Source organism: Varroa destructor, unplaced genomic scaffold, assembly GCF_002443255.2.
Source record: "Varroa destructor unplaced genomic scaffold, Vdes_3.0 BEIS01000005.1, whole genome shotgun sequence".
NCBI classification, from domain to species: domain Eukaryota; kingdom Metazoa; phylum Arthropoda; class Arachnida; order Mesostigmata; family Varroidae; genus Varroa; species Varroa destructor.
In genome coordinates this window covers 36,741,905-36,760,450 of record NW_019211458.1, presented here as the reverse complement: position 1 = coordinate 36,760,450, position 18,546 = coordinate 36,741,905, and the positions used below count along the sequence as shown (strand labels likewise).

The window sequence follows — 18,546 nt, the reverse complement described above, 5'->3', positions numbered from 1 at the left end:
TTTATTTTTTCAGTTTGGATGTTCCAGGAGAAAAAAACTTTATTGTTGGCGCTTTCTGCCTTACGCCTTTCGTCAAAATAAAAACGTCGCCGCAACAGCCCAGGACATTTGCTTTGTGCACGGTAATGGCGCTATCGCTGAACGTGCTGCTTAAAACTGGTCTGTGAAATTCGAAGGCAGTGTTCAGATTTCGGAGTGTGCCCCTTACTCTGCCCGACCGTCTGAGTTTAATCACGACTATCTAACGAAACTTTTGAGGGAAAATCACTGACAAATAACTCATGTGTTAACTGGAAAAATGGACTGCAGCTACACGACCACCGTTAATTACTTCACGTGTTTTCGGTTCACATAAGAACTTGAAGTTGAGATACGTTTCGAAGCCTCTAAATCTGACAAGAAATTAATCGACTTAACGCTGTCCGAGCACCAAGGTGCCACCGTGGCCGATTTTAGCACTGAACTGTCCCCACCGAAAAAAAAAGGTAATATTTGTAGATTGACATAAAGTAAAGATCAGAACGGGTAGCTTCAGTAGCAAAGCGAAAGTTGAGGCTTCAGCTAGATTGTAACGCTGATAATTGCCTCCTTCGGGAGCGGACAGTGGATCGGTTCGTCTTATCAAATCAATTAGGTTAATTAAAATGAAGAATTTGGTTAATAAAGACCAGATGGTCTTGCTCCACGCACCGCGAATGTCGCCAAAGTTGTTTGCTTGAAATTCAGTTAAAAGCTTTTGTTCTACTCTCCATATTCTGGGTACCTGACGCTACCAAGTGAAATAACGAGTTGACAGTGAACGATATCTCAAAATATAACTAGATGACTCCTTTAGTGTCAAACTTGAATATTTTTAACTGGAAGAAATAAATAAATTGGTTGACAAATGAGAGGAGATCGCGAACAATGATGAGGTGGTGTTTCCTCTTAAAAAAAAATAAAATGCGGGAACTTCCTTTCCAACGACAGCGACAATTTTACGAGGGGAGAAATTCTATAACAAGTTGTTTGTTTGATCCGACACATTCAGAACCACAGAATTAGTTTTATTGTACTGCTTAAATAGCAGCATTACAATAATTATTATTATTATTACTTCGAATACTATTATTAAAAGTTGTTCTGAACTGTTACTGTTGATCCTGGAGCTAAAAAATCTATTTGATTTAAATGCCGAGGTGGAGAATGCTGCGTAGTACACATGCAAGTATTTACTGGAAGCGCCATATAAATTTAACTTTCGTGCACAGCGTCTGTGACTGTGTTGCTACTTATTCTGAAATTTATATTTATATTTATTTTATTTATATTTTTATCCACTTATTTGAAAGATCTCATAAATACGGCGCTTGGAGCACGACGATTATAGCTATCTAAAACATCGTATCATTAAACCAATAGGTAGCTACTAGAGAAAACACCAGTTGCCGATTCTCACATTGGTTTATACCGCATTCGTAAGCTTTAGGCGAAACTGGAGGCTTTCTAAGACACTGCAAACGTGTTCGACGTAACACCGTCGTGTTTGCCATCTATCTAAACGTGTGTCGAACGAGTATCGCGCAATCGGGTGCACTGAGCTGATACCCCCCACCCAAAAACGACAAGAGATCTTAGCAGTACCTATTATCTAAGTTGTCTATTGCACTCGTATTAGATGTCTAATAAACTGGCTGGGTAGATAGTTAAAAGGCTATTTCGCTGATCGCCGTCGAACTAATGAACAGGCATACGTAGCCTTATCACTTATTATTAACGAGGCTATGAATAGTGGCTAGGTATTGGCTTGAGTAGTCAAGGACAAACACACCTATAGCAAACGAACGCCATCAATGAAGAACACATCGTATATCGTAAATGCCTTTTTAGGCTTGTTTCACGACATCACCAGAGTCGCATTAACTATCTTATCGTTAATTAAATGTCTCGAACGCATCAGGGGACTCATATGCCATGCAAAAGGCCCAGCTTGAAAAAGAGATAACATAATAAGATGTCTGGTGATACCTTATGTGACCACGCTATACATTCGTGCATGTATAGACCTAGCAATAGAACAAACAGCTCCGCAACGCCTTTTCAGAAGAAGGCAACCCACTTTATGTTTGCCACTAAGTTACTAAGTTGCCACATGTGTAGTAACTCCTTTGCTAACTTGTTCCTTTTTCGTGGAAGGGATTGAACGGCGTCATGGCTTTGGAGGAGTCTCTCCGATTTTGCTTCGGCCCTTCTGCCGACTTTCCAACTCATCTCGATCTTCCCGACCACGTACATACGAACCCTACTATCTACCACACTCCAACGAGATGGCTATTTTTTTGCTTTGCTTTCATTATTGCCGGTTTTCAATCAATATATATATATATATAGGTATATATTAGCGCGCGTACACCAGTATTTCTCTTTAGGTAAATTTTATGGCTCTCATGACACTTGCATTGTTTTTTGCAGGAACATCCCTTCATAAAATCTCCTTCAAAAAACATACTCATGTTGATTTCCATTGCTGAACGAAGAATCTCGAATCCAACAGAGACGCATCATAAACGTTATATGGTAAATTCTTAGTAAACGGGGCTCGTATCATTATTCCTTCGAAAGTTCCCACAAGATACGATAATATACCATAAAAAAAAATACTGTGTCGGTCCGTGACCTTGACTTCTGAGCAAATTATGACAAAGTGTGTGTGTGTGACCATTCCGTGCACAATTATTTTCCCTTTATGCGGTCATTTTTGGCAAAGATCGGTGTACAGCTAACTACCCGGTGAGGGTATTGTACAGATTATAGGCCGTCAGTACGAGCGTTACCACAAAGGAATTAACCGTAGAACCCTGCTTTTTTAAGCAGACTGCTTTTAGTCTTATGACAGGTGAGTGCACATTTCGTCATAAATGATGTTTGGGCTTGATCCTGCTTCCGTCCAGCAAAACAGTATAACTCAGCCTTATGCAAATGTAAAAGAATGGGTGGTTATGGGCGTTTGGGTAAGCCTTCGAGGACTTACCCGGAATTACTACTGACAGTTTCAATAATGAAAAGTGGAAACATAACTCGTGAGAAAGCCGACAAAAATGTTTCCTCCATGTTTATCGCATTACGATTGTCCACATTTTGATCGTAACACTGTGAATCTACAGGATTTCTTTGTTCCACCGATCTTCGAACAATCTTCTTCAAAAAGTTTCCAAGTATCATCCACAAAATTATTTTCTTCGATCCTGGTCATCTTCATTGACCGCAAGTACCTATTTCTCTTTGCAGCGCCTTAAAAAGCGTTATATATTTAATTTTATGATGCCAAACTCACGATTTGATAATCCGACAGATTTCTAAATGTTTCGCTGCAACCTTCTTCTGCCTTTTTATGCCCGTAAACCTCCTTTATATTTTTAATCTTCTAACGAGTTGTTCATAAAAATCCTGAACAGATCTACTGAATAGGAAATTAAATTTTATTTGTTAAATTATAAGTCGTGTAGGTGGTTTGAAACTCTGCTGTATTTTACTTACACTTCGATTACATTTTCACACCTCCTACAACACTTTGTTTTGTTTTGTTTGTGTTAGAAAACTAATACTGGTCTAGTCATTCACAGTCACATCCTTGAAAAATAACAATCAGTAAGTTACAACCTATTAAACAGTGTATACATTTTTGGAACACCCTGTAATACCTACAAACTGGCAACAAGTTACTAAGTGACGAGCCACATAATCTTTGAATGACAGACATATTCTTTAGGGATATATATATATATATATATATATATATATATATATGAAAGGACTAAAAGTTTATGACATAGCTGTCCAGTCTGCGATAGAATTAATGTTGCAGGCTGCCAAGTGAGGACACCAGGAAGCAGAAGTTTGATACTAGGTTCATGGCGGCACAATTTCTTTTATGGAAGTTGTGGATCACGAAAAGCTTTGCCACGTGACAATCTGTACACTCCGGCTCTTCGCAACCATTATGTCTCACTGCCTCCATGCTGAAATCGTTTATTTTGGCGAATTTTTGCTCCCACCTGCTGAGGTACTTCAAGACGGCCTCCTCAAGTTACCGGAAATCAAAAATAGGATATCAGATTCCCCATGAGCAGCGGGATGTCGGTGTGAAAAACCAATGAAGTTTTTGCCGTACGATGCCCAAAGTACACTTTAAGAAACAAACTTTCCGTCGGCAGTTGAAACTTGCTAGTCTAAAACCATTCTAAATTTTATGTACCCCGTAAGTCACTATTGGCGCCGCTAAAGTCAAATATTCGTAGCGCCGTCATGTGCGAAAGGAGAGTTGATCGAACAAAATGACCGCCTTTCGTATTTTTCTATGATCTGTAAGGTGAAGCTGTGACCATTAAAGAGGGAAAACGGCTAGACCGAGATACAGGAGTCTGTTAATACACGAAGGGGTATTTGGCGGGAGACAATGTGTGGCCGGCCACTGTAACGCCTCTTCTTCTGCTGCTGCTGCTGCATTAGATAAATACACATCACCAAAAATACTGAGTTGTCATTGACTCCACGTTAACTCTACTTCCATACATATGCATTAGAGAATAATTTGAGATAATGCTAAACTCCTCGGTTGCACAAGTTGTCAAGTACTTATGTTGTCGTTTGGTATATTAGTCGCATAACGGTCTTAAATAAGTTAACGTTGCGCGAAACATTAGCGACCACACAAGATGCGCTTAGGAATCACCGACGTTGCAGAAACAGAGCTCATACGCCGACCCTGATGGACGACTGCTATTCAGCCCTAAATAGCCTCGTCGCAGAAATTTGCGGAACCCGAATAGAAGCATAGTAATAGAGTTAGCTAGCGAAACCAACTGTATTTATTAATATTATAATCATTATTATTGGAAAGTTCTGCTCTATCTTAGATGGACGAGCTTTATTCGGCGCGCTTGAGTACGTACAAGTGGCTAACTGCAACTTTAGTTCAGTTTTCATAACTTCATTACTTAAAAACACGTAAATTTCGAGAAGAAAGGATTATCGTAGAGCGATAAAGAGACTCTATCGAGCTATTCATCTGTCGTCAATTTGAATAGAATTAACTTGAAATATGGTGTTGCTCAGGGCACTCCATTTGACATATGCGGTTACTCAACTCGCACAGGAATCATAAATGAAGTGTTTTCGTGTTTTAGATCACACGGTTATACACTCCCCAGATCTTGTTCTGTCCCGGTGTTAGTATCAAAATAGAGCGCGGGCCGACGTGTGAGGTCGCGGACACTCAAAACGCCTGGGCAGTGACTCGCCTCTGATAGTTTCATAACCGATTCATTCTGATTGGACGAACAATGAGAGACGTGCAAACTGGAACGCAATTGTATGATATGAGCTGTATGTATATACAGTCAACCGTACAAGATCTGTCTGCAAAGCTCGCAGAGTGTAGTGACTACTTAGATCGATCTACCAAAACAATGTACACTATAGGCTGGTAGCTTCGACAGCGCAATGTAACGAGGCTCATGCCCAGCAAACAAAATTTCTTTTACACATTCTTCCCCTCAACCAAACAACCTTCGAATGAAGATATTTTTTTTTTTTTACTTGTAATCGAATCATGCTCGACAAACGCGTTAGAGATAGCTTTTCAACGCGGATCGTGGCGTGACCTAGAATGCGGAGTTGAAAAATGAGTCCTATTGTGAGTTTGGGTTCTCATCTTTTCACCAGGCCTTCTATCTAAATCTTACAATAAAATGGTTCGCATTTACGGAAAATACAATATAAAGATTTTTTTCCGTAAATTCCAATTTAAAAAAAAATAATAACAAATAAACCCTACTGTTTATTTCTATTTGAAACGGACGTTGAGAAGCTCAAAGCTATGTTATTTAATCAAAATTCATTCGTGGTCTCTTATAATTTCGTATCATTATAAAAATCAATATCATTCCTGAATCTGCGAAACATTAAGCAATTTAATTTAGCTTTTACTGAGCAATGCTGCCATTTTTTGTTGATATCACAGCTATCGCTATTATTTTCAACGGAGTGAATGATGTCACTTACAACTTTTTATATTTTGAATGGGCAATGGATGCATTGTCAAGAAGCAACGATGTCTCGGCGAATTTCTTATGTATACGACATGTTTTGTATAAGCGTCGCTCAAAGCTACTTGATATCTCCGATAAAAGCCGACCAGTGAAGAGCGACCTAAGTTAGTGCGGCTGCCCTTGTAAATTTAGTTTTTTCCATGTGCGATCTATATTCAGGTATCGTCTAGATACTCCTGCGATTAGAGTAGACGATTACACTGGTACCTGTTGGTCGATTTAAACAAGTGCAGTATCCAACAAGCGTAGAAATTATTGTTCCTCGACAGTTACGCTAACGAGGAAGACAAGGGAACACGTCTTAGAGGAATAAAATTTAGAAGGGACGTCATCCTGTTTATACATGGCCTTCCTGCCCGTTTGCTCCCTATAGGGTTCTCTAGTTTAGCCAGAATGGTAACACAGGCCAGTAGCAGCGAATGGGGAAACATTCGAGGTGAATAGGAATAGTGCACAGCATTTGCGCGTTACTGTTATTTTCTGATTTAATGCCGACATCGATATTTTGTTTACCGTACCCACGCTAACAGCCATTCATACTAAGTTACCCAAGTGCGTGTGTAGAATGATAAACGCTTCGTATGCGAGAAACAAGTTACAAGATTAGAAGGTGGAAGAATGGCTAGAGATAGGGCCATCAAGTTGAAAACCCTTTTGGGGAAAAAAACGTCCTTTTGCTAGAAAATATATTTACTCGGAGTTAAGGTGAATCAAGCAGAAAAATGTGTGATCAACTGCGTCAAGCAAAGCAGCGTGGAGCTATTCATTGATAATTGCTCAAAACTGCATCTAATCGCAGTGTTCTCGGTAGGACCAATAACAAAGAACGTATAATGAAAACAATACGCAAAAAAATCTGACCGGCGATTGGGGCGACAGTCGTTTCTTTTCTTGACGAGAATAACACTGTCGGTAATCCGCTTCCTCAAACTGGCCTGAGCACGTTTTCCAAATTGTCACACAAACGGGGCTAAGGTCGTCTCAGGAAGCGCTGAGTCACGGTCAAGGCCGTATATGATGGACACGAGAAAAAACGAGTTAAAATGCGTATCATTTGGGACTGACGTGAGTGATACCAGGTGATGGTCATAACCGCGCATACTTAGATAGGTCATTACAATATAGGTTACTAGGTAGCTATCGGGCTTATAGCTTGGGCACATATGTATAGTACATCGCCGCAGTTACCACGGATACAGTCTTCAAAGGCTGAAAATCGTCAACAGAGCGTTGGTGACTGCGGCTCGACCAACGTGGCCTGAATTTGCGGATCCGCACCGGCAGAGTATTCAGTTAACTGAAGGGTTAGAACAATTTGGAGAGCTTTAGGGAGATCACGAAATGAAAAGCGGTCAATGAGAGATCAAGCAGTCGTTTGATTGTTGTAGAGCTTGCATGTTAGCAGGTTTGAAGGCTTGTGCGAATTAAATACAGCAGCAGAGTAGCGCGTAGAAACAGCAGGCTGATGGCCGTTCGAAGCTAAAGTTAATTGAGGGCATAAAATGGTTAAAGCGTAGGCTCTAATGATGACAAAAACATATCTCCATCTTTCTTAAGAATCCTACATATAAAATTGGGAAAGCACATTTTCATGATAGATTAGAGACGGCAAAATGACAGTGATACGCCATTGAGGATACGGTACGTTGCGGTCGTGATGATGAACATAAACCAGTCACATCAATTCTTTTCTCTTGCCGAAAACACTCATTTCTGTTGAGATTCATTACGCATAGAGCCTTCGTAACGTGATGTCTGTTTCCGATCAACGGCCTTCATTCAGGGCCTAAAAAGAGGTCTACGGCAGAGTGTGAAACATAACCGATGGTTCACATTGTCCAAAATGGAAGCAGGAGAGCTCCAAATATGCAGGCATAAATTGCTTGACATATTCTGCGCGTATAAATTCGTGGGAGGCAAACAGACTTATTAACTTTTTATTGGGATTACACAATAGGAAGCAAAAGCGGATATTAGACGCGAAAAGTTTTGCACAAAACTTACATTAATAACATACATAAGGGTATAAAGTCGTATTCAAACGTAAGAAATAATCACAGAGTAAATCTATAATTCAGATCACGGCGATCTCATAATTCTCAGTATAATTTAATCTTCTTGGGTAATATCACTCCCACCTAATATGTTTCGATATGAATAAGCCTATTGTATAACAACGAGAAACAGAGTCGTTAGTGTTCCGTTACCACAAAGTATATATTATTGCAATTTAGTTGTTCCTTCAATTCTTGACGAACTACCCTTTATCTGGCAAATACTCAGATCATGCTAGTTCGTAAATGACTCGATATTTTCAGTCAACCGTGCCTGTCTCTTTTTCACAAAACGTAACGTTTTCAATTAATCTTGTCAAACGGTATCATCAGTTTTACCTATAGCGTTACGCCTGTTCATGTGGTGTTCTTTCCAGCCACGGGCCTCATACCTCTACCTATCTCAGTTACACCCACTTTGCTACCTCGCAACTGCGAAACCCACGTTATTCGAAGCGTACCCGTTATTGTTTGTCTTCTAAAGTTTAGTTAATGCACGAGCTTCATCTTCGTTAATCGTTACTTGGTGTTCACTTATTTAGCCAAGTCACCAAGCACCTAATTACCCAGTGTTGTTACAATAAGCGTCATACCCTTTTATTATGACCACAGCCCTTTCTATAAAAAGAAGCAGTTTTCCTTCAGCTCTGTTGAATGGGTGATTTGTTCACACGAAATCATGAGTAGCTCATATAGTTCCACCTCTGGCCCATATAACTTCGCCTAGTGGGTCAAAATGGGCGAACTATATAGGTGTCGTAAATTTACGCCTTGAAGACATAACGCCTATTTGTTGAGCCCATTTAGGCCAATGACGAAATACACTGAAATAATTATTTTCCTGTGGTACTAAATGTTTTAACGATAGCGTTAGGCAAATTTTGACATCTACAGCCCCGCCTTTCCCTGCGCCTAAGGGGAGTCGAAGACCAGGAACCTCTGCGTATCTATTTATAGAAACGTAAAGAACGATTTCAGTTCAACGTACTAGTATACAACCTTGGACACGCTTTAGAAAAGGGTACTGTCTAAATATTCGTGGCGTATTTTCGCTGACTACTCAAGTCTCATGTCAGAATCAAGATTTTACGAGTAAATACGCGTGGAGTGTTGACAAAAATAGTCACCAGAATACGTTTTATCACTTACTAGAATAGCAAGATGCGTTCGCTCGTTGGTGCCATAACCTAGGCCTTCTGGTAATCTGCTGTCTCTGCTTTAGTTCCCACCTTAACCGTAAGGTATCGCTAGTACACCGTAAAAACCGGCCATACACAGCACTGTTATTCTTCATGGCCGCCCTTTTATACAACTATGCCAGACCACACATGGCAAAGTTGGCTGAAGCCGCCGTGCGACAACTGTAGTGGGAAGATCCTTCTACACGCGCCGCAGTTTTACACATTTCGCACAGACGCATTACGACGCTTTCCGTTCACTGGCAAACGAAATACATAGCACTTTATTGTATAGTATAGAGAGTCTCAAAAGACGGCTGGGTGAATTCTTCGTCAGCGTACCTTGAAGGTTCTGACGAGGCGCACTTACTTTTTGATTGATGTAACATCTTTTTGTCTTATCTATTGTTAGTTGAGCTGAAAGGGCTTCGAAGTACCGAATAACTTGTATCCTTCTAAGAGACTGTGATCTGGAGGCACATAAATAACAAGAAGTCAATGATACGCCATAGGCAGCGACGTTCTGAGGTTAATAGTTAGTGCCCGTTAAAGGAATGCTTCGTATGCGCTGAGAGCTGTGAGCATATCGTTGTAGTAAGCGGGTGAGCTTTTTCAATCAAACGCTAAACTAACTGAGCAGTGGCCAATAGAGTCGCATCGTTTAAAATATATGCTCTACGTTACTATGACATGTACTATTGGGATTAAACCTATATCAAGAGACCTTATGACGAAATAATACAAGGTTTAAATACAACATGCTAGAATCTATATAATATGTAAATCTTTGTCTATATTATGCTTGTATAAAAAACAGGTGGTACTCACAAAGAGACAGGAAAACACATTGGACTTGAAGAAAACCCCCTTTTTTGCGGATGGTTTGTTGGTCGATACATTATACAAGTTAACGTCAATGATTTTTACGTCTTTCTGAGGCATGAACATTCCTTTTAACAAAGTTGGGACACGGCGGTAAAAACTACCGCTGAATTCATCAAATAATTGAGAGAGTAATTTTTGTATATGGCCGTGATTGGTTTTTTTTTTGTCGCTAGAATTTTGCTCCCTTTAATAGCTAATAGGTCATTCTAACAATAGCATAATGATGGATTGACAGAGACGACAAGTCGACTCTAGACTCTCCTAGGCACTCTTCAGACTGCCGTAGTCAGTCTGTGGACTCCTCTAGTCAGTTTCCGAAATCAGTAATCGGAGCCTACTAGTCAGCCAAAGGATTCAACTTCCGCAACTGATATATAAAAGGAGAATGATCGACCTTCTATATGTATATTTTTACTCGAGGATCTATACTTTGTCCACAATGCTAAAAATGGCAAAAAGTCACACACTCTCATACAAGCCCGCTACTGCATATCGTATAATCATCGAACTGCAGAACCGTCTCAATGAGAAGTTGTTCTAAATCACATTCAATCATCTGAAATATAGACGGTGTTCTGTCAGAGTTTATTTACGCAACGGAAAAACATTTAATAATAGTACAACATCTAACCTGTCTGATGTGGATGCCTCAATTGTTATTAACAACGAAATCCGTCCTTGACAAAACAGAATGCAAGGAACGTATATCAGGACGCTTTTAAGGAACAAAAATGCTTACTGTAGTTCTCTACCGCATTTCTTTACGTTTACGCCACGTCTCAGTATGGCAACGTTCGTTCTCTTCCTTGGTACAGGTGTCACTGAAACTATTAGTGCGCTTTTAAGGCAACCTGATTTTCAGGCCTAGTAAAACCCTTTTGTGTTAGAGTACGAGTTTCAATGTATGTAGCTAGAGTTGCTTTTATAGAGAGATGATTTTTAGAATACTACATTTGGAACCCGATTGGTGTTCAATCAATGCCCAAAGCCAGTTTAGAAGTTAGAAATTCTGAAATCGCCCTTCGTGCAGCAAGCCAAGCTGTTACTTTGAACTTGTAACTAAGCAACCAGTCGTCCCAGTCTTTATCAGCCTTTGGTCAACGATGCGACGCCATATTCGATCGGCACACGTCGCTGACATTGTGCATTTTTATTAGTCCGCTTATATTATGTATAAGTATATTATATAAAGTCAAGTTGTATTTTTATTTTTTTTTTTCTTGTTAATTTTTAGTCACCCAACTTACGAGACAAGATTAGGGCAGACGAAATTGTAGTCAGATCACCCAAACGGTAAACAATTTGGCAAAATGAGTTGAATCTATTAAATAACACAGCTTTCCAACTACATATGTCAACTTGCTTTTGGGCAAGTTTATATAAAAAAGAGGCTTTAATATTATCCCCGTTGACAGTAAATTTTTCAAGTGGATGGTCGTTAATTCCAAACGAGTGTTCGTTGGAGGGGTGTTGGAACAACGTTCACGTTTACTGAATCTATTGAGTTTCATACACACGTAAAAAGAAGTAGATTTAACCTCTTGACTATGTGGATGGTCTTAAAAATAAAAAAGTCGGTATTTGTGAAGTGGGTGGAGAAGGATATTACTTGCTCAAGGTACTGCATGCTAGAACAACAAAACAGGAAAGTACCGCATCGACGTTGTTCACCCCAATTAGCAACACAGAATAATAGTACCGAAATTGAATGTAAGCTTATGAAACACAAAAAGTTAATTAGAAAAACGGTCGTAGGGATGACGCAACAGCGTAGTGACGATCTTAGGACAAACAGTAGGCTGGATTTTTAGAACGCAATGCGGTGCCTAATATCGTGGAAATATCGTACCGAAGACACTTAGTTGACTAAAACAACAAATGCAAATTCGTTACCAGCGTTTTAAATGATTCTGAAAGAACCACTTGTTTAAGGTATGGTTCTGAGGAAGCCAGCTTCCATTGTTTTTGCTCCCGTCTTTATTAATTTTTAACAATAGGAAGCTGTTGCGCCAGTTCGAAAGACCGAAAACTATCAGAAATCAGTGTGTCGGAAGAATTAATATTAATACTAAACCTGTGCCAGTAACCTCCCGTGGAGGAAGACGCTATCTATCCGGTGCTTCCAGCCGCATGTATGGCACCCACTTCTGCTTGCGGTAAAACCACTTGAAAACTGCATGTTAACAAGCATCATTTTACCTTCTATGCGCGCTTCGGTTTCTAAGATCTTGCAGGGAAATATTGGCTACCGTGAAATCCATCACAGTCGCGTGTAACATTTCTTGCGATTTGTACATACTAAGTTCCATCTTTAAGTAAACTTTGTACGAAATTTTTTTTGAAGATAAGTTTCGTTTCTCTTGCATCTTGCAAAGAAATTATTAACTGATCTAACCTTGATTTCGTGCTTAATTAAAATTGTGAAACTCTTGAATAAAAGATCTTTTTTTTTTTTGATACCAGCCGAACCAAAGGAGGGAAGGAGCTGATGGAAGACAAAATATAAGCCTGAGGGGCGCATCTTAGGCTAGAGGAGATTCTGAAACAGTACTGAATTTTATCGGCGGCAACAAGCTCTCTTTTCTAGAAATCTTTTGCTTTTTTCTTTAGAGTTGGTTACTTTTCGTTATATTTTTCAAATTGTATGGAAAAAGTCTAGTAATTTTTATCTGGAAAGATAGAAAAACTTACCACCCCTTTAGTTCATAATTAACATGATCAGATCCTTAGTTAAAGATTTTGAAACGGTCTTAAAAGCAGAACTCCGAGTTCTCCGATTCTCAATAGGGATTCCGGACACATCGTTCTCGGTTACCACAGTCGTTCGGTGTTACGGAAGGTAGAATCAATATACAAGGTGCAAGAGATCTTATGTAATCTTATAGGCTAAGATTGCATTTAACAGCCTGCTAAGTAGAACAATACTTAACTACCTGAGAAGAAAAACTGCTTCGAAATATCAGAAATTGACCCAAATTATCTCAACAAGATAAGCCATAATACCTCATAAGCTATGCAACCTCACAGACCGCTATATTATTAACGAAGAGACAACATTCCACCGTGTAGAGCGCAAGGAAAACGAGATACCATTGTTCTTGGAACGACGCTTGGTTCTACCACGCCGTCTTCTGCGTAAACTATCAAAGCCTATTCTGTAGGACTGAGCAGGCTTTGTCTCTTAGAGTGGCGTAGGCGCACAGAACTGTAAACACGGAAGTACTTTGGATGCTAGCCGCCTTCATTCTCTGAAAGCACAATGTGAACGAGCGGACGCAGACCTAGGCATAACCAAAAAAAGAAACAAGAGAAGATCTACGAATGCCAAACAAGCAGTTTTCACGTGGGACGGAATCCCACATAGAGACCCAGGTACGGAGGCCAGGGAGAACTTCTGTGATTAAAGACTGAATTGAACCAGCGGCAGGTTAATTCTCCCATCACGCTATTCACTTCCTCACAGGGCACGGGAACTTCCAATCCCATTTGCACCATATAGGCAAGCTGCTTTCAACCTCATATGTATTGCGGGCTTAAGTTTATCTGCATGCCCCAGGATAGTGCACCATCTACAACACCGTCAAAGAAACGGGCACCGGCATCGAACTAAGGAGATCCTTAGGTTTTGTAAAGCATGTATGATAGCATCTAGGTAAGGCAAGATTTTAACTGAATGCATTCTTGATAAGCAGCATTAGCTTACTAAAGAGTATCCGGTCAGACTCAATCACAAGGAAGAGGAGGTTAGGACACTGCGTATGTAGAGAGCGGGGAAACAATTCTGCCCTCCGCCTTGTCTGGTGGGGTCGGGAAATTAACAGAACCCAATGCGTTGAATCGGTAGCATACACCACTCCCCCCTTCTAGCTTGTAGTGCTGCTGAAAGAAGATCAGGGCTAGCATAGAGCAAAGCATAAAAGGGAAATTGAGAACTAGCGGGCAGTGGTATCGGCGGAACAAGATCCAGGCGTGGAAGTCAAACCCCTTAACTCGGTTCACATAAGCTTAATACTAGCGGTGTTTCATCGTGCGTTAACAGCATTACTCACACCTTCCAAAAAAAAATTATTGAGACGTTCTTATGTTTTATATCGATACTCATTTCTACATAACCATATGTAATTATACATGATTACACAAAGGCGCTTATTTTTACCAGTATGCCATATATCCTGTATGATTAAATGAATTATTGGCGTCGTTTGTGTGCTGAGGAAAGAGGTGGGGTTATGCAAAGAGATGTTAGAGGATATGTTTGGAAAGCCACACTTGGGTATTCTGTTCATTACGCCTGTGAAATTACCTATCTAAATAAAACAACCTGGGAGATGCTGAATCAGATTTTTGCGTTGAGGCTACCCAGAGGCTAACCGTAGTAACACAGTAATAAAACAGGCATCTTTTTTTAATGCAAACTTGTCAAGATTCGTAAAGCAGCCAACTGTTTAACTAAGATGTCTGGCTATACCATAACACGTATTTAAAATAGCAATCGATACCCATAACGCACGTTTAACGTGTCATGTGCTTCTGACAATATCAGGTCTTTTCGAAGCTATTCTCATGACCATATCTGTGGTTCAGGGTTCCTGCTAGTAGAAGGCCAATCGACTTCACTCGTACAATATAGTAGGTTTTTATTTATATACAAGATCTGAAAGTTAATTCTGCTTCACTGCTGAGCCCTATATAGGCAAGAAACCTAAGTTTGCTCAAAATAATAATACGTCGATCTGACGAAACCAAACTCATCTACTAGGCCTAACCAGGTTTTCATCTTGGACAAGTATTTTACAAGCGATGGCCTTTGTTCCAAGGTTTATAAATTCGCAAATAATAATTACATGTCGGAGAAAATAACTCCAATAACCACATTCGCTAAAGGCTTGACTGTTAACGTGGTGGCTTGGAAGGCGAAGCTTCTCGTTGCTGCTTCAAGTGACGCCAACAGCATCTGTCACACAACCCGTATGAATAAAGATAATTAAAACCGAATTTAGCTCTAGAAGGTTAACTCTGTGGAAGAATGAGCTACGAAACGTAAAAAAGACCAAGAAATCGCGTGCAGAGATGCCATTACAAGGACGGTGTCATCCGATGGAGGACCCAGCTGTGGACCTAGGCCGGTCTGCCATACAAAAAACGTTTGCTCCAGATTCTGACGAGTGAGGAGACTTTCATTTAATTATTTATGAATCAATCATGTTCACGTTGTTTGATACGCTCAATCGGGTTGCGTTGCGTTAATTTTAGAATCAGTCTTAATTATTATTATTATCGTAGTTTCGTACAGAGAACTTGTTTTTCTGAAGCTTTAAGAGCGCCTACATAGTGTGCGTGTAATATCGCAAAAGGCAGAGGGCTAAAAAAAGCTTACCTTTACGTAACTACAGGCTAAATACAACACATCCCGTCACCTCGGTAGAAGTTGGCTCCATAAAACATAGTTACCGACAGTCAAAATACCATGTTTTTAGCCTTGTCTACCCAGTCACAAAATTAGTGTTAAATTAGAGCTCATAACCGCCTACGAATTTTTTTTGGCCCTCAAAAGTTCTGCAGTCGCTTCTGGCCGGTCAACGCTTTTCTCTAACAATGCCTCAGCATTTAAGAACTGAGCACATTATGCAAAGAAGCCAGAATTCTGTTAGGCGTCGCTTCGGAGGATGGGAACTTAAAGCACAGGCTGCGGTTTCAACACAGTGATTGATGGCAACGGTCTTCGGAAAATCTGTTCAGAACTGTGATTTCAAAACATCAGACTGAGTCATTTTCTAATTCGTTTGGAATCGACATGTTTGTGATAGGGGAGCAGTCGCTAAAGGATACGCTCTTCATATATGCACGATTCTAACACATTTACTAGAGATCTTAATAACGAATGATATGAAAGTGAGATGCAGGTTGACAGAAACTCAATCGCGTTCTAACAGTTCGGAAATGACGTACCCTAATCGTTAAACAGCTTCTAGTTTTTTGTGCTTTCTGATAAGGCCAGAAAGTAACTTTATGGTACTAGGTTAGCATTGACTTTCGGCGAAATGAATAGCATGAAACATTCTGTCTAGGCGTATTAATAAATCGCTACGTTTCAGCATATGCGACATGCTTAGCATAGTCCAGTGTAGAAGTGACAGCCATAAAATGTATCACGAACCTCATGCAGAAGGATGGCCTAAGTGCGACGAAAGTTTGTGGTAAAAAACGTCGTCTAGAGGCCTATGCCTCGATGGCTGCCATAATCAAATTAGTTTTAGAAATATTATTGAAATGATCCCATGAATGCGTTTCATCACACGTGGCAAAGATGCCCTCGGGTTCAAATCAGCAGGTGGTTAATACGGGAAAAGTTATAAAGACCTGATATTATGACACACTAACATCGACAGTGCTACAAAAGAGATCGTTCGACTATAATTATTTCTGCTAGTTTGGTGCTTCATTTTTCTCGCCCGGATTTTTCGACGCGATGTACCGTTGCTACATCTGCCTACACCGATTTGGCTGTATAACTTTACATCCCACTAATGCCTTCATCATCATCAAAAGAACTACGAATTTATATACTTTTATGCACAGCCAAAACATCTGGAACTATCTTATTTTAGTCCTTTTAATAGGTCTCGAGTATGGAACTCATTCGCCTGCGCAGTGTAATAGTATGAAGTATAATATAATCTATTAAACCACTATTTTTTTGACTCTTTCCGCGGTATGAAATTGTTTTGAGATATTAACTTTAGAATTTTCGAAAATAGGTAGAGAGAAAGTTGTATTTTTTTCTTTTGTCGAGCTTTATACATCCTGATTTTCTTCATCGAATCTTCTTTTTTCTTGCTCTTTTATGTTCTTCTTCCAAGTTACACATAATAGTTCGAAGAAAGATAGTTTCTTTACTCCACCCATCTACAAATCCGATAATATAATAAACGCCCTTAATTATAGTTCCAAATGTATTTCGCAGTACCTTTCTTCTTCGAGTTGTTCTCGAAGCATTGGCATTTGAACATCGTACAACCCTGAAGTCTTGACTGATGCGGGATGTGTCATGCTGCTCTAGTCCTTTTCTTTCCATATCGTGGTACTGAGACTATCTGGTCGACACTGTATGTGAATGGCATGGCAGGTGAGGTTCCCACTGTTGTTGGTATACAATATTTGCAGGTGAAGCTTCAGGAAAGCAACTACGATCTGCTCACAAGGTACATGTCCACGACCGTTGGCAACTGGCAGCTCCCTCAATGGAAGCGTTTCGTTCCGCTTTACCTGGATCATTCAGTAGATAACCAGATTTTAGGACCCCAATCCATCATGAATTAAAATAGAGTACACTGATCGTGTGCTGACTGCCCTACCCGTTTATGTATGCAACTCGGGATTGTTTACTAAATACATGCAATGGAAATATTTTATACAATAAATATCATTGAAATATTTTAGTGGTACTTCGATGCACGCGCGCTACTTGATAAGTTATACGTGCTATTTTGATTTCCATAAAAATAGTTTTCCTTGGTTGACGTGCGTATTTGGTGTAGACCAATCAATAAATGGGTCCTGTGTTCATAAGAATTTTCATCTAATTGTGTGATGAATGAGCATATGTCATTTTTGACTTAGTGCAGCCATGCTCCCCAAGGACATCTAAAAAAATCCTATGTGTACGAAATGTCCTATGTGAAAGACTGAAGAGTAGGTTGGAGCCTGAAAACTTGCCCGCTGGTCCCAGCCGAAGCTTTTACACCCTAGAGGCGTCCTAGCCACGACTTACTTTTATTCTCAATCGTTACCGTCAGCAAGTAACTTGCCCGCATCCGCAGGTTTGGCCACTGCTATGAAATATTGAAGGATTGGGGATAAGTCGGAGACATGCACGGTATTGGTTAAAAGTCAGAATATAATACAATTAAGTTTTGTAATTTTGAGACAATCTTATATCGTGAACTTATATCTGTTATTACCACCTTTTACATCATCACTGTTATAAGTGACCAAACGCGTAACTGTGTCCCAAAAACGCCCACTACCAATCGGAAAAAATTTTTATGCATTGGCTTATTATACAGAACCTCATAAATAGTAGTTTGGCATGGCTTATTTTACAGATTTGTTTACTCTGCAAGAGGCCATTTATTATTCTAACAGTCTATCGTTACTAATCATAAGCGACAATAAGTATTCGTCTAGAAAAAATGGAGCAAAATATGGCTACTCTCGTAACTCACCTAGATATCAATGTGTTTACTGCTCGACTCAGGCCGTCATATGTCTGCACGATTGTTTCGCCTAAGATTGAAGGCTAGCCTACATTTCCATGAGATGTAGATAAGAGACGATGAT

At 39.9% G+C, this 18,546-nt stretch overlaps 1 long non-coding RNA gene across 9 annotated transcripts in view; it reads right to left on the bottom strand.

The window, feature by feature from the left end:
- The window catches only part of LOC111251554 (uncharacterized), a 115,886-nt gene that overhangs the window by 96,362 nt on the left and 978 nt on the right, over positions 1-18,546 (bottom strand). For 6 of the 9 annotated variants that reach the window (XR_015327777.1, XR_015327784.1, XR_015327779.1 and 3 more), the window contains exons 2-3: positions 18,432-18,510; positions 17,174-17,472 (exon numbers count right to left, since the gene is read on the bottom strand). This is a non-coding gene — a long non-coding RNA (uncharacterized LOC111251554). Of the gene's footprint in view, positions 1-14,868; positions 15,161-16,758; positions 17,473-18,431; positions 18,511-18,546 lie in introns of those variants that run through there. The other 3 variants (XR_015327782.1, XR_002673849.2, XR_015327781.1) reach the window with 3 other exon arrangements.